Below are 23,706 nucleotides of genomic sequence, written 5' to 3' on the forward strand. Positions count from 1 at the left end.
ATTAAATTCTCATTTTTGTTTACAAATCGTTCCTTGGCTCTGCCAATCGCTATTTTCGTAATCTCCACCAGTCCAACCATAATTCAGGATATCTGCACTCGTCTAATTATGCCCTCTTGCCCACTCTTGATTTCAAATGGCCCACTACTGGTTGCCAAACATTTAATTGTGTAGGCTTCAAACCCAAGAAGAGACTTCCTACACCTTCAGCGAGCAAACTCACATCCAGAACCTCAACCTGAGTAACAAATCTTCGCAAAACTCACTAACTTCCGACACCTCTTAGCCTCTGTACATTTCCTCTTTTAAGGCACTTTTTAAAAGAATCCTCTTTGATCAAGCTCTTGATCATCAGAACTAACTACTTAATAAGGCTCAGTTGTATTCTGGGATCGTTAATACTCCTTTCAGATGTCTTCAAAGTTTCTCTCCAATAAAGAGATTACATAAGTGGTTGAAGTCATTGCCAAGCAGAGGGGGGGCGAATTGGGGAGTGATTTCAAAGAGCTATGATATGCCAGGAGACCGCCTTCCACACGCCAACTCTGATTCTACAAAAGCAAAAATGATTTTCAGACTTGGGAAGATCCTTCAAAAATGTCACAAGTAACCAGCTTTTGGGCAGAGTCGAGCTGCTGAGATGATAGACCAGGATTTAGGGGTACCAGTAGTGATAATATGCTGAACACAATCAAATTTTGAGATTGTAGAATGATGCGGTCTTCAGCATTTTTGACACTTTGACCATCTTCCTTCCTTTCCACACAACAAGTCAAATAGCAGCAGCACAATGTTGCATGGCCGCTCAAGCCTGCTCCACCGTTGATGATGATTGTGGCTGGTCTTCCACATCAATTAAACTATTGCTCATATCTCATCCGCTTTTCAAAACATCGATTTATTCACGTGTAGCATCCCTCTCGTTAACTTCATGAGAATTCATTCCAATCACTGAACTAACGCTGACCCACCCCAGGTCAAAAAATTCAGCTGAGATCAGGAACTGATCTCGCCTGTATGGCTGAGCTGGCTTTTAAAAAGTTTGCCAGTGAGATAGTCCCAGTGAGAAACATTCATTCAAAAAAATAGAATTGCATGGATTGCTCTCCAATCCTAAACTCTATTAAAATTCAGTTGGCTGAACGGTTGGTTTGTGATGCAGAGTGATGCCCTGCAGAGAGGGCTCAATTGCCACACCAGTGACCTTACCACAAAGGGTCTTCGCCTCAACCGCTCTACTTGCCTGAGGCATGGTGATCTTCAGGTTAAATCATAACCAGTTGTCTCTCTCTAAGGAGTGGCCAAATGGCGTGGTAAGGCTTTACCTTTAATCCTGATAACATGGCAACAAGCAGATAACTCAGCTGATGTCACTGACTAATAGAATCCTCAATTATACTAATATTACCGATGTGATATCATCAGAAGGCATGCTCAACGAAGTTTTAATTTGCAAATTAAGTTAACAACCATTCAATCAATATTACTTAAGTACTCATATTACTGATCGTCTCGATACAACATTGCGGCTACACCTGTTCATAAGTGAAGTGTAATGTAATTGCACTTACTGTGGTTTTATCAATGTGATCCTGCAATGAGTCAATAAGCAGTTCACCCACAGGTTGTCAATCAGTGCGGACCCCTTCAGCTGTTATCACATGAGCCTCATGATCATCCAGAGCTTTCTGCAGTTCTTGAAGTTTCTCCAACACCTTTTCCACCTGTTCCTGCCAGTTGCTCGCATGGGTTTTCAATTGCTCCCAAGTTTCCTTCACTTCTATTGACTGTTTGCGGACAGCTTTGGCAATTCTCTGGGCTCTCTCTTCCGGGGTAGGTTCTGGAAATATGAAGTGCAAATAATTTATCAACTATTCATGACTTGGATCTATAGAACTTAAGTTTTCTTTCTAAACCCCTTTCCTCTAAAAGGTCTCTCTGGACTTTCTCCTGAAATTGGGAATATATAGTATAAGACTAAAGATTTTATGACAGGCACATCAATGACAAATTCTCTAATTAGCTAGCAGGTCGCGGAGCCATTAACAGGGAATCACGGAGAGCCAATGCCAAGCCGAATAAAATTCTGCAGATATTTGAAATTTATGACTCCCAAGGAAACTTTAAAAAAGGAGAAGGATTAGAGTGACTAAATGGGTAAAATTCTCAACAAAAGATACGAACAATCCTTTCAGGATCTCTTTCGTAGCTATGAAACAAACATCCAACATAAACCAACTTTCATCTTTCAGGGCTGGCAAGTTAGAATGATAAACCCAAAGTCTACCCTGCATAGTTCTCTCTAGAGCTCACTTAATGAGGTTCTTAAGAGATATAGACACAACAAAGTGTGCAGCTGGATGAACACAGCAGGCCAAGCAGCATCTTAGGAGCACAAAAGCTGACATGTTGGACCGAGACCTTTCATCAGAAAACGGGGAGGGGAGAGGGTTCTGAAATAAATAGGGAGAGGGGGGAGGCGGATCGAAGATAGATAGAGGAGAAGATAGGTGGAGAGGAGACAGACAAGTTAAAGAGGTGGAGATGGAGCCAGTAGAGGTGAGTGTCGGTGGGGAGGTAGGGAGGGGATAGGTTAGTCCGGGGAGGACGAACAGGTCTCGGGGGTGGGAAGCGGTTAGGAAGTAGGAGATGGGGGTGGGGCTTGAGGTGGCAGGATGGGCTAGGTGGGCTGGTTTTGGGATGCGGGAGGGGGAGGGGAGATTTCGAAGCTTGTGAAGTCGGCATTGATACCACGGAGACGCAGGGTTCCCAAGCGCAATACGAGGTGCTGCTCCTGCAACCTTCAGGTGGCATCGTTGTGGCACTGCAGGAGGCCCAGGGTGGACATCCTATCTGAGGATTGGGAGAGTCAAAACAGTTCACGACTGGGAGGTGCAGTTCTTTAGTGCATTGAGCATAGGTGATTTGCAAAGCAGTCCCCAAACCTCCATTTGGTTTCCCCGATGTAGAGGGGGCCACAAAGGGATCAGCGGATACAGTATACCACATTAGCAGATGTGCAGGTAAACATCTGTTTGATGTGGAAATTCTTCCTGGGGTCTGGGATGGGGGTGAGGGGGGAGGTATTGGGACAAGTGAATTTTAAACATTATGCTGACAATATTTGTGGATATATAGGGAAAAGTGCTGGGTGTAGGGGGTGCTGGAGGCGAGTGTGGAGCGGATAAGGGAGTCACCTAAGTGTGGAGGGAAAAATGTCTTTGGTGTGGGGTCGGATCGCAGATGGCAGAAGTGTCGGCGGACGATGCTTGGAATCCGGAGGTTGGTGTGGTGGTAGGTGAGGGTGAGGAGGACACTGTTTTGGTAGTTATTATGGGGAGCGGGTATGAGGGATGAGTTGTGGGAAATGCGGGTGACACGGTTGAGGGCGTTTTTGACTATTGAGGAGGGGGATGTTGTGGTCCTTGAACAACCCTCAACAATTTCTCTTTCAATTCCTCCCACTTCCTACAGACAAAGCGGGTGGCCAGTGTACCCACCTGGGCCCAAGCTATGCCTGCCGCTTTGTAGGTTACATGGAACGCTCCCTCTTCCGTACCTACACTGGCCCTAAACCCCACGTCTTCCTCCGTTACATTGGTGACTGTATCGGCACTGCCTCGTGCTCCCACAAGGGGCTCTAACATCCACTTCAGCAACACCTTCCTCCCGAACTTTAAGTTCACCTGGACAATCTCTGATACCTCTCTCCTTCCTGGACCCCTCTATTTCCAACCACCAAGAAACAAATATCCATTTCAAATCCACCAACTCCCACCAAATTCCCGCAACAATTCATCCACTTTCCCCATTCCTTTGACTCTGCATCTGCTCCCAGGATGAGGTATTCTGCTCTCGTATATCTCAGATGTCCTCATTTTTCAAGGACCACAACTTCCCCCGCTCAGTGGTTGATAACGCCCTCGACCGTGTCTCCAGCATTTCCTGCAACAAATCCGTCTCACCCCACCCCACAACAACAACCAAAACAAAGTCTTCCTCGTCCTCACGTACCACCCCACCAACCTCCGGATACAACGCATCAGTTCCTTCGAAACTTTGATATTCTCTGGGAGGCTACAGAGGAGGTGGTGGAGCCTTTGGCCTTCATCTTTGAGTCCTCATTGTCTACAGGTTTAGTACCAGAGGAATGGAGGGTTGCAAATGTTGTGCCTTTGTTCAAGAAGGGCAGTAGAGATGACCCAGGTAATTATAAACCATTGAGCATTACATCTGTTGTCGGAAATGTTTTGGAAAGGGTTATAAGAGATAGGTATTATAATCATCGAGCAAGCACCAATTTGATTGGAGATAGTCAACATGGATTTGTCAAGGGCAAGTCATGTCTCACAAACCTCACTGAGTCATTTCAGAAGCTGACGAAGCATGTGGATGAGGGTCGGGCAGTTGACGTGGTGTACATGGACTTCAGTAAAGCCTTCGATAAGGTTCCACATGGTAGGCTACTGGAGAAAACATGGAGACATGGGATTGAGGGAGATTTAGCAGGTTGGATTAGAAACTGGCTTGCAGTAAGAAGGCAACCAGTCGTGGTTGATGGAAAATATTCAGCCTGGAGTCTGATTACTCGTGGTGTGTCTCAAGGATCTGTTTTGGGACCACTGCTGTTTGTCATTTTCACAAATGACTTGGACGGAGGCATTGGTAGATGGGTTACTAAGTTTGCAGATGACACTAAAGTCGGTGGAGTGGTGGGCAATGTGGAAGAATGTTGCAGCTTGCATGGAAACTTGGATGAACTGCAGAATTGGGCTGAAAGGTGGCAAATGGAGTTCAATGTGGATAAATGTGAGGTGATTCACTTTGGGAGGAATAATAGGAAGGCAGAATATTGGGTCAATGGAAAGATTCTTGGTAGTGTTGCTGTGCAGAGGGATCTTGGTGTTCATGTACGTAGATCCCTGAAAATCGCCACCCAGTTTGATAGTGCTGTTAAGGCGGCTTACGGTGTATTAGGTTTTATTGGTAGAGAGATTGAGTTCCAGAGCCGTGATGTCATGCTGCATCTGTCCAAAAAGCTAGTGCGGTCTCATTTGGAATACTGTGTACAGTTCTGGTCACCCCATTCCAGGAAGGATGTGGAAACATTGGAAAGGTGCAGAGGAGATTTACCAGGATGTTGCCTGGTCTGGAGTGAAGGACTTCTGAAGAAAGGCTGAGGGACTTGGGTCTGTTCTCGTTGGAGAGAAGATGGTTCAGAGGGGATTGAATAGAGACATACAAGATGATCAGTGGATTAGATAGGGTGGACAGTGAGGGTCTTTATCCGAGGATGATGATGTCAGCTTGTTTGAGGGGGCACAGCTAAACATTGAGGGGTGATAGATTTGAGATAGATGTCAGAGGCAGGTTCTTTACTCAGAGTGGTAAGGACGTGGAACATCACGACCAATGTAGTTGGCTCAGCCACATTAGGGGCACTTAAACAGTCCTTGGGTATGGATGATAATGGGATCATGTAGGGGGATGGGCTTAGATTAGTTCACCGGTCCGCCCAGATTGTTGCAATGGGCAAAAAAGCACACCATTGTCTCTACTTCCCAGGAGGCTAAGGTCATTCTGTGCGTCCACAAGGACAACTTTCACTGATGTACCACAGAAAGCATCCTATCTGGATGCATATCACAGCACGGTTCCTTCAGCTAAACAATCACAAGTTATTATGGCTCCTGCCTTTCTTCTTCAAGGCAGAATTGGTTCTGCTTTGTCATAACTATATTGGGAGAAAATCCATGCTCAGTCCAAGTTAATTCTTCCAACAATTGAGATACCATGGAATACTGAGCAATGAGTTGGTGTGAGAGAGAGAGAGAGAGAGACAAAGACAGAGAGGTTGGTCGGCGGGGCCGGGGGTGGAGGGAGACAGGGACAGAGAGAGAGAGAGAGAGAGAGAGAGAGAGAGAGATGGGCGATGAGGGAGAGAGAGAGAGACAGTCAGACAGACAGAATGGGTGACAGAATGTGAGCGTGTGAGTGCCTGCATCAGACAGTGTGAGAGATGTTGCTGAGGTGGAGATAGTTGAGAGTGTCAATCACCAACGATCTCTCCTGGTCCACCCAGATCGTTGCAATGAGTGAAAACAGCACACCAATGTCTTTATTTCCCCAACAGCAGCTTCTTCACCGCTGCTATTGGACATCTGACAAAGGAAGTCAGGAAACATATCAAAGAAAAAGAGACAGCCTATAAAATGGCCAAGAGCACTGGGAAATCAGAAGATTGGGAAGGCCACAAAAACAGACAGAGGATAACAAAGAGAGCAATCAGGAAGCAGAAGATCATATATGAAGGTAGGCAAGCTAGTAATATTAGAAATGACAGTCAAAGCTTTTTTCAATACGTAAGAAGCAAACGAGAGGCAAAAGAAGATATTGGGCCGCTCCAGATTGATTCTGGAAGGCTATTGATGGGAGAAAAGGAAATAGCTGAAGAACTTAATAAGTACTTTGCGTCAGTCTTCACAATGGAAGAAATGAGTAGTATGCCAACAATTAGGGAGAGCCGGGGGCAGAGTTGAGTACGGTAGGCATTACAAAAGAGCAAGTGCTAGAAAAGCTCAAGGGTCTAAAAACTGATAAATCTCCTGGCCCCGATGGGCTACATCCTAGAGTTCGGTGGGAGGTGGCTGAGGAAATCGCAGAGGCTTTCGTCGTGATCTTTCAAAAGTCGCTGGAGTCAGGGAAAGTCCCAGATGATTGGAAAATTTCTGTTGTAACTCCCTTGTTTAAGAAAGGATCAAGGCAAAAGATGGAAAATTACAGGCCGATTAGCCTAATCTCGGTTGTTGGTAAAATTCTAGAATCCATTGTCAAGGATGAGATTTCTAAATTCCTGGAAGTGCAGGGTCAGATTAAAACAAGTCAGCATGGATTTAGTCAGGGGAGGTCATGCCTATTCGAATTCTTTGAAGAGGTGACAAATATGTGAGACCAGGGAAACTCAGTAAATGTTGTCCATCTAGACTTCCAAAAGGCCTTTGATACAGTGCCTCACGGGAGGCTGCTGAGCAAGGTGAGGGCCCATGGTGTTCGAGGTGAGATACTGGCTTGGATTGAGGATTGGCTGTCTGACAGAAGGCAGAGAGTTGGGTTAAAAGGCTCTTTTTCGGAATGGCAACCGGTGACGAGTGCTGTCCCGCAGGGTTCAGTTTTGGGGCCGCAGCTGTTCGCCTTATATATTACTGATCTGGATGAAGGGACTGGGGCATTCTGGCGAAGTTTGCCGAAGATACGAAGATAGGTGGACAGACAGGTCCTACTGAGGAGGTGGGGAAGCTGCAGAAAGATGTAGACAGTTTAGGAGAGTGGTCCACGAAATGGCTGATGAAATTCAATGTGAGTAAATGTGAGGTTTTGCACTTTGGTAAAAAGAATACAGGCATGGACTATTTTCTAAATGGTGAGAAAATTTGCAAATCAGAAGTGCAAAGGGATCTGGGAGTGTTGGTCCAGGATTCTCTACAAGTTAACTTGAAGGTCGAGTCCGTAATTAAGAATGCGAATGTAATGTTGGCGTTTATCTCAAGAGAGTTGGAATATAAAAGCAGCCATGTGCTTCTGAGGCTTTATAAGGCTCTAGTTAGGCCCTGTTTAGAAAACTGTGTCCAATTTTGAGCCCAACACTTCAGGAAGGACATACTGGCCCTGGAGCGTGTCCAGCGGAGATTCACACGGATGATCCCTGGAATGCTAGGGTTAATGTATGATGAACGGCTAAGGATCCTGGGATTGTCCTCGTTAGAGTTTAGAAGGTTGAGGGGCGATCTAATAGAAACTTACAAGATAATGTATTGTTTAGAAGGGGTGGACGCTCAGAAGTTGTTTCCGTTAGGCGGGGAGACTAGGACCCGTGGGCACAGCCTTAAAATTAGAGGGGGTAAATTTAAAACTGAAATGAGACGACATTTCTTCAGCCAGAGAGTGGTGGGCTTGTGGAATTCATTGCCGCAGAGTGCAGTGGAGGCCGGGACGTGAGATGCCTTCAAGGCAGAGATCAACAAATTCTTGATCTCAAAAGGAATCAAGGGCTATGGGGAGAGTGCAGCGAAGTGGTGTTGAAATGCCCATCAGGCATGATTTAAATGGTGGAGTGGACTTGATGGGCCGAATGGCCTTACTTCCACTCCTCTGTCTTAAGGTCTTATGGACAGGTACATGGATGGGCAGGGAGCAAATGGACACAGACCCTTAGAAAATAGGTGACAGGTTAGACAGAGGATCTCGATCGGCGCAGGCTTGGAGGGCCGAAGGGCCTGTTCCTGTGCTGTAATTTTCTTTCTTCTCTTTATTTGTACTCTTGCCTCTCTCTTACCTTGAGAGCTGAAAAAAAACTCCTGCAATTTTTTTTTAACATTACCCTCATTAATATTGCCCTCATATTTCATCATCTTCCCCCTTATTGCCTTTTTAGTTGTCCTCTGCTAGTTTTTGAAAGGCTTCCCAATCCTCTGGCTTCCCACTCACCTACACCACATTTTATCCTTTTTCTTTTGCTTTCATCCTGTCCCTGACTTACCTTGTTAGCCATGGTTGCTGATCTTTTCCTGATCTCAACTCCACTCTCCTGCCAGCTCCCCATGGCCCTTGATCCCTATTTTTCATCAGAAACATATTTATTTCTTTCCTGGATCGGTCGATTGGTGCTGCCTCCATTGCATTCAGGGGCAATGAATTCCACAGATTCACAACCCTCTCCTCATCTCCATTTTGAACATTCCATCTCTCACTCAACAGCCACAGCTTCTTGTTTGAGACTGTTCCACAATGCAGAACATGTGCTCAATGCCCATCTTTTCAATCCCCTTTACTATTTTATATATCTCAATCAGAACCACCCCCTCACTCTTTCGAACACCAGCAAGTACAAGCGCAAGCTACTTAGCCACTTCTCATACGACAGCCCTTTAATCCCCGGAATCAATCAGTTAAACCTCCTCCGAACTGCCTCCAGTACAAACGTATCCATCCTCAGTGAGGGGATCTAAACTGGACACAACACTCTGGTCTCACCAACGCCCAATGTATGAGGAAAAACACTTTGTTACTTTAATGATCCAGTCCTTTTGTGACAAATGCCAGAGTTCCATCTGCCTTTCTTATGCTACGCTATACCTGCATACCCACTTTCGGCTATTCATGCACAAAGGCAGCCAGATAACACACTTTGAATCTTCCTTCCATTTAAATAATAATTCGCCCTTTTTTCCCCTGGGCAAAATAGGCAAGCCTTGTGCTTATCCACATTAACCACCTGCCAGATTCTGGTCCATTCTCCTCGCCTGTCAATGTTCCGCTGTGTATGTTCTATTTCACATCACAGGCTGTTGTCCCACCTATTTCAGAATCATCCATGCATTCTGTTATGTTACATTTTGTCTCTGCTTACATATCATTTGTATAGGTTACAAATAGTTGAGGTCAGAGAACTGAAGCCCGCAGCACCCAACTAGTGACAATTCACCATCCAGGCAAAGACTCATTTATCCTGACACTCAGCTTTCTGTCAGTTAGCCAGGCCTTTGTTCAAACCAATATTCTACCCTTCATCCCCTTGGATCTAACGTTCTGGTTCACATTTTTATGCAGCAACTGGTCAAATTCTTGCTGGAAATCTCAATATGCCACATCCCTCGGATCCCTGTACAAGGTCCTCAATTCTGCCACCTCATCAGTTCCTGACTTCATTCCAGCTTTTGTTCAAACACGGTCAAAAGACTTGAATTCCGGAGGTGAGCTAAGGATGGCTACATTTGACCGAGTGTGGCATCAAGGAGCGCTACCAAAACTGCAGCTGATGGGAATCCAGCAGAAACTCACCACTGGTTCGAATAATATCTGCACAGAGGACGATATTTTTTCCATTCTTTCATGGGAAAGAGGGCATTGCTGGTTAGACCAGCTTTTATTGACCATCCCAAATTGCATAACTGATATCTGGAGTTCCATGTAGGCCACACCAGGCCACGCAGTTTCTTTCCCTAAAGAACTTAAGTGAATCAGATGGGTTTTTCCGACAATTGACAATGGATTTACGGTCATCATTAGACTCTTAATTCCAGATTTTCATTGAATTCAAATTCCATTATGTGCCATCGTGGAATTTGAACCAGGTCCTCAGCACATTACCTGAGTGTTTGGATTAATCGTCTAGTCATAATACCATTAGGTCATCGCCTCTCCTAATGGGAGGCATTTTGGTTGTTGGAGGTCACCTGCAGGAGGTCCTGAGAGTACAGTCCTAAGCCTAACCATCTTCAGCTGCCTTATCAATGACCTTCTCTCCATCATAAGCTCAGAAGTGGGGATGTTCACCAGAGATAGCAGAATATTCAGCATCATTCACCACTCCTCAGATAGTGAACCTGTCCATGTCCAAATGCAACAAGGCCAGAACGATGTCTAGGCTTGGGCTGCTAAGTGGCAAGTCGCATTTATACTTTACAAATACTAGGTAATGACCATCTCCAGTAAGAGAAAATCCATAAATTGTCCCTCGACATTCAATGGTGTAACCATCACTGAATTGTCCGCTATCAAAATCCCAGGTTTTACCAGTGAACAGAAATTCAACTGGACTTCCTATTTAAATGCAGTGGCTACAAGAGCAGGCCCAAAGTTTGGATTACTGCATCAAGTAACTCACCTCCTGATTCCCCAGGCCTGTCTACCAGCTACAGGAACAAGTCAGAAGAATGGTGGAATACTCCCCACTTGCCTAGATGGGTGCAGATGCAAAAGCACTCAACAAGTTCAACACCATCCAGGAAAAAGCAGCCGACTCCCTCCAGTGCTCATTAGCAGCAGTGTGTACCATCTATGAGATGCACTGAGAAATCTGCAAAAGATCCTGAGATAGGACTTTCCAAACCTATGACAAATTTCAGCTACAAGGGCAAGGGTAACAGATATATGAGAACAGCACCACCTACAACACCCTGTCTAAGCCACTCACCATCTCAACTTGGAAATATATTGCTGTTCTTTCACTATCGCTGGGTCAAAGTCCTGGAAATACGCCCCGACTGACTGAGTCTACCTACAGCACATGGACTACAATGATTCAACAATGACAAGGGTAACTAAGGATGGGAAGTAAATGCTGGCCCAGTTCGTGATGCCAGTGGCCCAGAAACAAATAACAATTAAGTATCACCTACCTCCTCTTAATTCCAGTTTCTCATGCAGCACCATTCTGATTAATCTATAAAACATGGTCTTTCTATAGCAATGCTCAAAGCTACACACAGTACTCAGTTGTGATCAAATCATAGTCTGCACAATATTAAGAACCATCACTGGCTGATGAGTATGATTGCCCAGCTAGGAAATTCCATATCACAGGTCCTGAGCTCTGTGCGGGTTGATTAGCCTGAACTGGAGCCACATATCTGACCACACGTTTAGGTCGTCTTTCGGAGTGGTGGAAGTGGTCTCGGCCTTGAGAACATTGGCATTCCTTTCTCCAGTTCCTTTCCCACACTTCAACTTCTTGTCTGGTGTTCATGAAGAATTATGTGCCTTCATACAGGAGATTCCCCCAAGTTGGTTTCTTCTGAATGGGGATATCCATACTTTGACCTCCAAGTACTACTTCTTGAAGGAACATTTCAAGGTCTTTGAAATGCTTCCTTTGACGACTTCTTGTTCAGATGCCTTCCTTGAGTTGGCAAAAATTTACTTTGGTAGTCATAACTTCGGCATCCCAAGTACATGGCAATCCCAATGAGGTTTGTTTCAAATCATCATGGCGTCAATGCTGATGCTGGGAGGTTTTTCCTCCTCGCTGATGTGGAGAATCCATGACAAAACTGTGCTGAAAGGGTCTTGAAGTGGCAGCTCTATGTTATCCAGGTTTCACAGTCATATAGAAGAGGCTGAACGATGCATGCCTTGAACTCAAGGATCTTGCGATCAGCACAGATGTCACAATTGAGCATTCTCATCCTTAGGAGTCCAAAGGTGCCACTCGCAGATTGGACGTAATGTTAGAATCTCTGTATCGATGTCAGCCTTAAAAGAGAGAGAGCGTCCCATCTAAGGGAAATGTTCTACATTTGGGAGGATTTCTCTATTAATTTTGATGAAAAGATGGACCACAACATGACAGATTGGTAAAGGATTTGAGTCATCTTGAGGTTCGAACACAGAACATAACAGCGCAGTACAGGCCCTTTCGGCCTTGATGTTATGAAACCAACCTGAAGCCCAACAAACCTACACTATTCCATTATCATCCATATGTTTATCCAACAACCATTTAAATGCCCTTAAAGTTGGCAAGTCTACTACTGTTGCAGGCAGGGCATTCCACGCCCTTACTACTCTCTGAGTAAAGAACCTACCTCTGACCTCTGTCCTATATCTATCACCCCTCAATTTGAAGCTATGTCCGGCCCGTGTCAAACATGGCCATCCGAGCCAAAAGATTCTCACTGTCCACCCTATCTAATGCCCTGATCATCATGTACGGTTCCATTAAGTCGCCTCTTAATTTTCTTCTCTCTAACAAAAACAGCCTCAAGTCCCTCAGCCTTTCCTCAAAACGCCTTCCCTCCATACCAGGCAACATCATGATAAATCTCCTCTGCACCTTTTCCAATGCTTCCACATCCTTCCTGTGATGCGGTGACCAGAACTGTACGTAATATGCCAAGTGCAGCTGCACCAGAGTTTTGTACAGCTGCAACATGCCCTCATGGCTCTGAAACTCAATCCCTCTATGAATAAAACCTAACACACCGTATGCCTTCTTAACAACCCGATCAACCTGGGTGGCAAATTTAAGGTTGAGGCTAATTCTTCAGTATACTTCTGCAAAGGCCTTAAGGGAGATTTGAAGACTTCTGAGAGCGGAAATGACATTGTGAACCACATACTGAAGTTCCATATGCGAGGTCAGTGTCATTTTCTTCTTCGATTTCAACTGGTTGAGGTTAAAAGGTTTTCCATCAATCCTGTCCAGGCCACTGGGAAGCTTGTTCTTCACGAGATTAAGAATGGCGGTGGCAAAGCTGGAGAAAAGGGTGGGCGTGATGGCACATTCTTCCTTGAGCCTCAACTTGACCTCAAAGAGCTTCTGCACAATATTGCATTTCTGGTATTGAAGCCTGATTTAAGCTGTTGGCCTTTTATCATTTTAGCAAACTACTTCAACTTTGAGGGAAGATTGTATTTAAATGGTTAAATCCCTAAGTTTCCACTGATTGGAACAATTCTATCAAGTGGAATACTATATTACTCACCGGAGTGCAGTACTCCACCATGGGGCAATGTAACTTGTGTCCCTTTGATGTGCGCCCCGAAAAGAAACAGCTTTGGCAGATGTCAGAATTGAAGTGCTTGAGACTGCGGTACCTATAAAGAAGTAAGAGAAATGTTCATTTTTGTTTAGATATTTTCAACCTTTGAAGGAATGCAAGTTAAGTAGTTAAATTACATATTTCTTTTTATTTTGAAGAAACGGTAAATTGTTTGGGGAGAAACAAATGCTAGGAAAGTCGGGGAAAACTGTCCCAACTCCCCCAGTCAATTTTCATAATGCAATATCTCATCCCTGGAATCATTCCTGTAATTTGGTCCTGCTCTGTCTCCAACATTTTCACAAAGTTCCCTTCGCATGGAAGGTTTTCATCTGCCATGGTGGCATAAACCTATTCAGAAGTAATCTTGCCAGAATCTTCCTAGCAATGGAAAGGCTGGTGATCCCATGGTTCTTTGAGCAATCTGACATTTCTCCTTCAGTTTTGTACAAGATATGGCATCTGAAAGATTCTGTGAAATCCTGCCCTGTTCCTCATAGTCCATGAAAAGCAAACAGATCTTGGCCTTCAGAGTTAGGCCACCATTCCTCAAGCTTCAGATGGAATTCAATTGACTCCGGGTCGCTGTTGCTCTTTACTTAGTTATGGTAGTCATAGTTTCATCCACAGTTGGGGTCTCACTTCTTAGACAGGGAGTTGTTTGGTCAGATCAATGGCAGTAACACGCACCTTTTCCAAGATGGTCAATCTTAGAAATGTAGGAGAATAGTTAACCAAAAAGGTTCAATTACCCCGTAGAAATCCTGTCCAAATATGCATTTTAATTTACTAATTATGGACAAGACGTTTTATCATTCATTTAGCAACACCACAGCAATCACTTTCATAGGATGCACACACACTGATTACAGGACTAATAAAAAGGCCTTTCTGTAAATTCCCAATAATTGCAAATTACAGAAGCAACCGCAAGTCGAGTTACAATCCGTTCTGAGCCACAGTGTCTGTGATCAATGCAACTGTGAACAAAATACCAAAAACATGCAGCATTCACCTCTCACAAAAATTAAGGTAAAGAAGTTGATACTTAATTTGTCCTAATTACTTCTCTGGTCCATAAATTTGTTGGGATTTTTGACGATTTCAGTTGTATCATTTACTGACAGAGTTTCCAATAGAACATCGAAAGTTAAAGCTTTCTTTAAAAACTAATTCCCACTAACTTTCTGCTGGTTTGCACATCTCACCTGAAACCTACGATTGGGTACTCTTTGCAGATGTTACACTTAGCCTGATGTTTTGCAGTTTCAGCAGCTGCCACACGGTGTCGAACAGGCAGCCACACCATGGACTGAGGCTCCAATCTCATCCACTCGACAAAGCGTTCAACGTCAATCTCTGGTTTGTTCTGGCCCTGGAGGGAAATAAAAGATCAGCTGCATGATTAATTATGTCAAGCTTACGTCCGCTATCCTCAGTGATATGGTATCTCATACACTATCACTGGGGTTTCTGACATTGTTTTTTGTCATTAATCTAATAAAAACATTGACTACTTATCAACAAGATAGCCTTGGATTCGTGGTGGTACATGTTAGCCTCTGGAACTAATTCAAACCGAAAATGAGCACAAAAATCATACTGGCAAGTGGACCCGCTTGACCTTATGAATTGGTGCAGAGCACACTTACATGTTGGAAGCAACTGCGGATACTTGGTTCAATGTTGCAGCCTCCAAATGAAGCTACCTCACCCAGCTGCCAAGGGATCTGGACTGCATCGTAAAGCAAAAGACTCAGGCTTCGTTGGTCACATAAATCTGTGGGTTCAGCGACTTGTTTGAAGAGATCTGCCAAAGTTATCCAGAAGAAAAATATTGATATTCCTCAACTTCAGGGAGGTAGTTGAGAGTTCAATACATCCAATACATCTTCCTCAATTGCCTTGTTTTGTAAATTATGTTGAAAGATTATTTTATGATCTTGATTGGCTATTTGCAAACAACTGTGGAAACAAAAACTTCTGTTTGTTTACAACAATGGACAATGTATGTTGTATGATTCTCCAAGGAAGTCATTTTGTCAATGTCTTTCTTGATTGTAAATCTCAAAACTCTCTGATATCTCCTCATTCATTTCACAGAGGTAATCTTTGTGTGGACCTGGAAAACATGGGCACTGTCCTCAATGAATATTTTGCGTCAATCTTTACAACGGAGAAGGACACTGCAAGTATAGATATCAGGGCAGAGGACCTCGGAACATCAGAGGTTAAGACATAGGGAGATGCAGCTGGTTTAGCAACTTTAAAAGTGGATACATCTGCAGGCCGAACTGAAACATATACCAGAGATAATGGGAACTGCAGATGCTGGAGATTCCAAGATAATAAAATGTGAGGCTGGATGAACACAGCAGGCCAAGCAGCATCTCAGGAGCACAAAAGCTGACGTTTCGGGTAGCGAGGGAAGTGAGGGAGGAGATATCTGGGCCCCTGGCAGCAATTTTCAAACCCTTGTCAATCACACGTGAAGTCATGAAGGACTATTAACATTGTCCCACTATTATCAAACGGACAGAGAAACAGACCAGGAAATTAAAGACCAGTCAGAATAATCTCAGCACTGGAGAAGCTACAAAGAGGCATTCTTAGGGGTAGAATGTACTTGCATGAATTAATCAGGGATAGTCAGTATGGATTTGTTAAGATGAGGTCACATTTCAGAAATTTGATCCAAATTTGAGGAGATGTTGGAAGATTGATGAACTTCTGCATTTGATGTTGACTGAGTAAAGTCCCCCTTGGCAGACTGATCAAGAAAGCAACAGTCAACGGGATCAAAGGCAAAGAGGCACACTGGAGCCAAAACTGGCTGAGGCAGAGAGCACAGGGTGATTGATGGTAGAGGGATATCTATTTGACAGGATGTTTGCTTTCAGTGGGGTTGTGCAGGGCTTGCCACAAGGGCCCTTGAAGTTCGTCATGTATATTCTTCATTTGGGCTTAAACACAATTTGTATGACCGTGTCGCTAGCAAATCATTAATTCAGTGAGGAGGATATCGGTGGAATGGTCATGTAAATAACAGCCATGGGATCAAAGGCAAATTGGCAAATTGGTTGACAGACAGGAAGAATAAACTTCAGGAGGAGATCAACAGACTGGTCAGCGGGACACAGCAATTGGAACTCAACCAGGAAAAGTGTGAGCTAACGAACTCGGGAGGGCTAACAAGGCAAGGGATCACACTATGAAGGGTGTGATCCTGGAGATTACTGAAAAAACCAAGATGCTGCCTGGGCTGGGGGTTCTCATGGAATCATCGAGTACAGAAGAGGTCCTACAGCCCACTAAGGCTGTACCTCTAAAAATACACTGCGACATATACTAGTCCCATTTTTACACACTGGACCATTCTCAAAAATATTATGACATTACAAGTGCTCATCCAAGTACTTTTCAAAGGTTGTACGGTTTCTTGTTTCAACTTCCCTCCCAGGCAATGCATTCCAGACCTTTACCACACTCTGGGTGAAAATGATTTTCCGCAAAGCTCCTCTAAATTTCCCGTCTTTCTCTTTAAAATTGTGCCCTACCGTTATTGATGCTTTAACTAAGGGGAACAATGCTTTCTACTCAACCTATCTATACCTCTCATAATCTTCTATGCCTCTATCAGGACCTCCACTCACCCCGCCAAACGTTCTCTGCTTCACAGAAAATAATCTGAAATTTTCCAGCCTTTCTTCACAGCTAAAATGCTCCAACACATGCAACATCCTTTTCATTCCCTCCAGTGCAATCACATCCTTCCTAATGGGTGGTGACCAAAACTCCACACGTGACTCCAGCTGTGGCCTAACCAAACTTTTAAACAGCTCCAAAGTGACCTCCCCACTCTTACAATCTATGCCACGACTGATAAACGGAGATGTCCTATATGTCTTTGTAACAACCCTTACTAGCCTGACCTGACCCCTTCAGGAATTTATGAACAAGTACCCCAGGATCCCTTTTCTCCTCTAAGCTTCCCAGTGTCCTGCTATGCATTAGATTTAGATTTAGGTTTTATTATCACATGTATTCAATACAGGGTACAAGAGTACAATGTCACCTCAGACGGTGCCATCTCAGGTACAAAGTACCTCGGTACGAAATTTTAGATGCAGATGTAGAAAATTTATCCATCCTTCTTTACTCAGAGTCGTAGGGGAGTGGAATGCAATGCTGGAGAGGGTAGTGGAGTCAGCCTCATTAGGGGCATTTCATCGGCTATTAGTCAAGCACATGAATGACAGTATAAGGTAGGAGTGGAGGTTAGATAGACCTGATGATGAGGGTAAAAGTTCGGGACAACATCGTGGGCTGAAGGGCCTGTACTGTGCTGTACCGTTCCATGTTCTATGTTAGGAAAATAAATGAATAAGTTAACAAGTTCAGCACGACAGTCTTCTTAATATAACAGTAGAAAAATAAAAACAAAAGTTTAAAAAGTCAAACATTACAGTCCTTTCTGAAGCCACGAGTTTGCAGACACTCTGAACGAGGGCTCCACAGTGACGGCTCGTATTCCCCTGTGCTGGGCTCAGGCCCGCCCATCCTTGCCAGTGGACTTCACTGCTGACGGCCGTTGCTGTCCTCCATCGGGCATGACAGGCTTTGCCACATTAAGTACTCTCTTATCTTATTCCTTCTTCAGGCTATATCAATTTTCCACTGACCTGCCCAACTGACCGATGCCAAGATTGGAGCAGACAAGGGGACCTGGTAAAGGTGTTTAAGATTTTGAAGGGCTTAGAAAGGATAACTGGAAGTTGCTTTTTCCATTCGTAGACAGGGGAGGGGAGTTGAGGAGACCATATTTACCCCAGTGTGGTGGGAGTCCCGAGCTCACTGACTGAAACTGTGACTGATTCAGAAAGTGTCTGAATATTTAAGCAGTATTTAGATGTTCACTTGTGTTGCCGTAGACTCCAAGGCTATGGGCCAAACAGTCAAAAAGGAAATCAATGCCATGTGAGTTCAATGTAGACAGATCTTTGTTGAGTAGTGCAGGAACTACAGACCACATGGCCTCCTCTTGTGCAACAAACATCCATGAGTCTATAATTACACAGCTTTTCTTGGAGGTATTTCTCCACTTGACTGATTCTTTGTAAAAGCAAGGCTAACAAAATAAATCCTTTTTATTAAAAGCTTCCATCTCACTGAGAAAGCTTCAGGCCAATTTGATAATCTGCTCTCAAAAATCTGCTCATATTTTGATAGTTGGGACAAATTCTACTGTCATGGCTGACACAATCCACAACATTCGAAATCAATCAACAATATTCCAGAAAGATGATCATTTGCCTATCCGACCGATTTTAACTGATGCTTTAAAAAAAGAGAAATAAATCTGGATCTGTCAAAAACTAATCAGTTCTTCCTTTGACCATACCCATACGTACCAGCTTTCATGAAATATGCCCATCAGTTTGTGAGATACATTGTTGACAAACAGTACAACAAATGGGGAAAAACATGCCCTCACATTAAGTGTTATCACTGCTGCAAGTGAGCAGTAGAGTCATACAGCACTTCTGAATACTTTTCCCAGTATTCTAATGACGAAAACATTATTGGTAACAAAAACAGCAGCTAAGGTTAGTGTCTTTGAGAAACAATAGCATCATACATATGTAGCGCATCATTTATCTTGCAGGAATGTACTGTGCAGGATCTGCACAGACCAAGTTATGACTTAACATTCATAGTGGCAGTGACTAAATACAGAAATATACTAATACAGCAAACCTTTTGTTAAACAGCACCCGTGGTACCAGGAATGTGCTGAGTAATCAAAAATTCCAGTCGATCAATAGGTCCACACGCACAAAAAAAACACACACTCAATAATAGGAACATAATGCACAGGATATATGCATCACTGTTCTCCTTCATTTACAGTATAAATAACTTCAGTAATGAAGCAACTTTGCCTTAACTAAAACTTACTGGCAGGGAGCCTTCTCACTTGCACCCTCACCAGACATCACAGAGATTATGAGAATACAGTAAACATCTGGTGTATAATTTTTGTCAGTTTATTGAGTGTCCTAGTTTGTTAAACAAAGTTTACATACAGTTAAATCTACAGTTTACATGTGTATCAGCAATGATAGATTTAGTACTGACACTTGTATTTTTCCTCCAGATGATCCTTGAAGAGTCACGTCAAGCGAATTTTCAAAGAAAGCACTCTGATTCTTCCACTCATACCCCTGGAAAAGGAAGTTGCAGAATGTCATGACTGACTTTACTTATTTGAATACAGCATAACATACATAGAACATTGAACAGTACAGGCCCTTCAGCCCACAATGTTCTGCCGAACTTTTACCCTAAACCTCAGGTCTATCAAACCTCCACCCCTATCTTATATTACCATCCATATGCCTGTCTAATAGTCACTTAAATGCCCCTAATGAGGACGACTCCGCGACCCACTCGAGCTGAAACAAAGATCTCTTTGAATTGTCATTTGTCAGACATGTATTGAATCAAAAAACAAATTTCTCACTTCCATAGATTTCTACAGCATCTTAATATGATTTGTGAAGATTATACTCCACCCTTTCATTTAATAAGTACAACTTTAAACAAAATGCCACTATATAGAACTTGTATGTTGGTATTTGTGCATATGCCATTTCAGTTTGTGTGATCTGTTTCGATGCAACACTTTGATTGAAATGGTTGAGAGCAGTATATGTGAGATTTAATACCATGTTTAATCTACAGATAGTCCATCTGCAGGTAGTTATTCATGAGACTCAACTGACATCATGTCTCAGGGGAGCTTGTGATCTCTGGGTTACGTACTGTTTGACCATTGCCGACTGGTCACTAGTTGAGTGGAAAGAGAACTACTAGCTGCTATCCATTTTCAACAAGTGATCACGATAATCTACCTGCGTTTCAACGTCCCATCAACATTCAAGAATTATTGCTCGAAGAGGCTTCTGTCTAACAAATAGGAGCAGAATCAAGATCAGCCGTGTTGTTTTCCCTATCTGAACAAGCTGCCAACACCATACATAAAGGGACCGTCTTAATCATTCTTATACAATTAACTTTTACAATAGACAACAGGGGCAGGATAAGGCCATTCGGCCCTTCGAGCCAGCACCACCGTTCATTATAATTATGGCTGATCATCCACAATCAGTATCCTGTCCCTGCCTTATCTCCATAACCCTTGATTCCACTATCATTAAAAGCTGTATCTATCTCTTCTTGAAAGTGTCCAGAGACTTGCCCTCCACTGCCTTCTGGGGCAGAGCATTCCATATATCCACCACTCTCTGGGTGAAGAAGTTTTTCCTCAACTCTGTTCTAAATGCCCTATCCCTTATTTTTAAACTGTGTCCTCTGGTTCTGGACTCAATCATCAGCAGAAACATGCTTCCTGCCTCCAGAGTGTCTAATCCTTTCATAATCTTATACGTCTCAATCAGACCCCTTCTCATCCTTCTAAGCCATGTCCCGGTACAGCTGCAGATGGACCTCTTTGCTCCGATACTCAATTCCTCTTGAAGGCCAGCATGCCATTGGCTTTCTTCACTGCCTGCTGTACCTGCATGCTTGCTTTCATTGACTGATGTACAAGAACACCTGCATCTCGTTGTACTTCCCCTTGACCTAACTTGACTCCGTTTCGATAGTAATCTGCCTTCTTGTTCTTGTCACCAAAGTGGATAACCACACATTTATCCACATTAAACAGCATCTGTCATGCATCCGTCCACTCACCTAGCCTGTCGAAGTCACCCTGTATTCTCATAACATCCTCCTCATATTTCACACTGCCACCCAGCTTTGTGTCATTGGCAAATTTGCTAACATTACTTTTCATGCCTTCATCTATATCATTAATGTATATTGTAAACAGCTGCTGTCCCAGCACCGAACCTTGTGGTACCCCACTGGTCACCACCTGCCATTCTGAAAGGGACCCGTTTATCACTAGTCTTTGCTTCCTGTCAGACAGCCAGTTTACAACCAAAGTCAGTATTTTGCCCACAATACCATGTGCCCGAATTTTGCTCACTAATCTCCTAAGTGGGACTTTATCAAAGGCTTTCTGAAAGTCCAGGTAGACTACATCCACGAGTTTTCCCTCGTCCATTTTCATAGTTACGTTCTCAAAAAATTCCAGAAGATAAGTCAAGCACAATTTCCCCTTCGTAAATCCATGCTGACTCTGACCTATCCTGTTGCTGCTGTCCAAATGAGTCGCAATTTAATTTTATAATTCTTTCCCACCACTGACGTCTGGCTAACCGGTCGATAATTTCCATTTTCTCTCTCCCTCCTTTCTTGAAAAGTGGGACAACATTAGCCACCCTCCAATCCGCAGGAACTGATCCTGAATCTAGAGAACATTGGAAAATGATTACCAATGTGTTCACGATTTCTAGAGCCACCTCCTTAAGTACCCTGGGATGCAGACCATCAGGACGTATCAGCCTTCAGACCCAACAGTCTATCCAACACCATTTCTTGCCTAATATAAATATCCTTCAGTTCATCCATTACCCTAGGTCCTTCAGCCACGATTACATCTGGGAGATTGCTTGTGTCTTGCCTAGTGAAGACAGATCCAAAGTACCTATTCAACTCTTGTGCCATTTCCTTGTTCCCATTAAATAAATTCACTCATTTCTGTCTTCAAGGGCTCAATTTTAGTCTTAACCTTTTTTTTCCACACACCTAAAAAAAACTTTTACTGTCCTCCTTTATATTTTTCGCCAGTTTTCCTTCGTACCTCATTTTATTCTCTGCGTATTGCCTTTTTAGTTATCTTCTGTTGTTCTTTAAAAGCTTCCCAGTCCTCCGGCTTCCCGCTAATCTTTGCTCGGTTATACTACTTCTCTTTTATCTTTATAGAGTCCTTAACTTCTCTCGTCAGCCACGGCCATCCCTGCCTCCCCTTAGGATCTTTTTTCCTCCTTGGAATGAACTGATCCTGCACCTTTTGCATTATATCCAGAAATACCTGCCATTGTTGTTTCACTGCCATCCCGGCGAGGGTATTGAACCATTGAACTTTGGCCAGCTCCTCCCTCATAGCTCCCTAGTTCCTACAATACTGACACTTCCAATTCTCCCTTCGCCCTCTCAAATTGCAGATCAAAAATTATTGTATTATGGTCACTACCTCCTCACGGCTCCTTTACTTAGAGGTCCCTGATCAAATCCGGTTGTTTGCACAACACCAGATCCAGAATGGCCTCCTCCCTGGTAGGCTCCATACTGACTCTACATCTCCTGATTCTATGTCTCCACTCGCAAGGGACTGGAGATTTTATATTTCTTCACATTCATAATTTCATATTTTTTCACTATTTTTATTATTACTTCATTTCATATTTCTTTACTTCTGACTATTTTAAACACTACACATTGTCTTATGCTACATCAGTGACGACATTTCAAAAGTAGTTTAGCTGCCTATAAAGTACTTTTTAATGCCTGAGACCATAAAATGTGCTACATAAATGCAGTTCTTTCTTTTATTAACTGCTGTAGTTGTGTGTTTCTTTGCCAATGGAGGATTGGCTACAATTACGCAGAGTAACATAAGTGAAATACATTTCCATGACAAAATTCCAAACCATGGTTACTCAATTAGAATAATAAAATATTGGCTGTTTGCAACCGAACACTGTAGATGAGCGAAGGTCACTTAGTCAGTGAAGTACCAAATAAATATGTTCCCGACATGGAGAATACAAATGAAAACTACGGTAATGCTCACAGGAATTTGGACAATGTTCTATTTTATGATCACAGCAATGCCATATCATCAACACATGCTTTAATAGATAATAAGTCACTCTGCGATATTTATTCATTTGTTTTTCATTCTCAAGATCATCTTGGCAAATCCTGTGAACCGGGACCACTTAGTTAGGACTTAGTTAGCATTTTTTTCCACCTATAATATCCATGGTTTATCCATCTCCACTCTATGTTTGTCTGCAGGAAGATGAGTTGACAGGGGGTTTACAGTTTTAATTCATACAGATGTATGTCCAATGTTTGTAAATATCTGTCTGTAGCTAGAATCTATGCTGTTGTAATAAATAGGTATTCTTGTTAAGAACAGAAAAGTGAAAACTGCCGGGTTAGAAAGTTCCAGCTATGTGCTTACCTGATGGAAATGCATTGACTGTGATATTAATATATATAATTGTTAAATGAGAATACTGACGAATTTTGCTTATTGTTTCTGTGATGATCTAAACAATCCATTTGTCAACACTATAAAGTAGATATTGTTATTGTAAACACCCCTGAAAATGCAAAGAAAACTTCAAGAGGGGCCAAATAAGTCGTGTTGGGAAACAAAGAAATGGCAGAGGAACTGAACAAGTATTTT

General features: G+C 43.2%; 1 long non-coding RNA gene across 3 annotated transcripts in view; it reads right to left on the reverse strand.

Moving 5' to 3' along the window:
• LOC132207876 (uncharacterized) overlaps positions 1-23,706 on the reverse strand; it is a 96,396-nt gene that overhangs the window by 69,603 nt on the left and 3,087 nt on the right. For all 3 annotated transcript variants that reach the window (XR_009443949.1, XR_009443947.1, XR_009443948.1), the window contains exons 2-6: positions 19,458-19,543; positions 14,972-15,129; positions 14,528-14,694; positions 13,263-13,374; positions 1,572-1,840 (exon numbers count right to left, since the gene is read on the reverse strand). This is a non-coding gene — a long non-coding RNA (uncharacterized LOC132207876). The remainder of the gene's footprint in view (positions 1-1,571; positions 1,841-13,262; positions 13,375-14,527; positions 14,695-14,971; positions 15,130-19,457; positions 19,544-23,706) is intronic.

The sequence above is a fragment of the Stegostoma tigrinum genome, unplaced genomic scaffold (genome assembly GCF_030684315.1).
Source record: "Stegostoma tigrinum isolate sSteTig4 unplaced genomic scaffold, sSteTig4.hap1 scaffold_192, whole genome shotgun sequence".
NCBI lineage: Eukaryota > Metazoa > Chordata > Chondrichthyes > Orectolobiformes > Stegostomatidae > Stegostoma > Stegostoma tigrinum.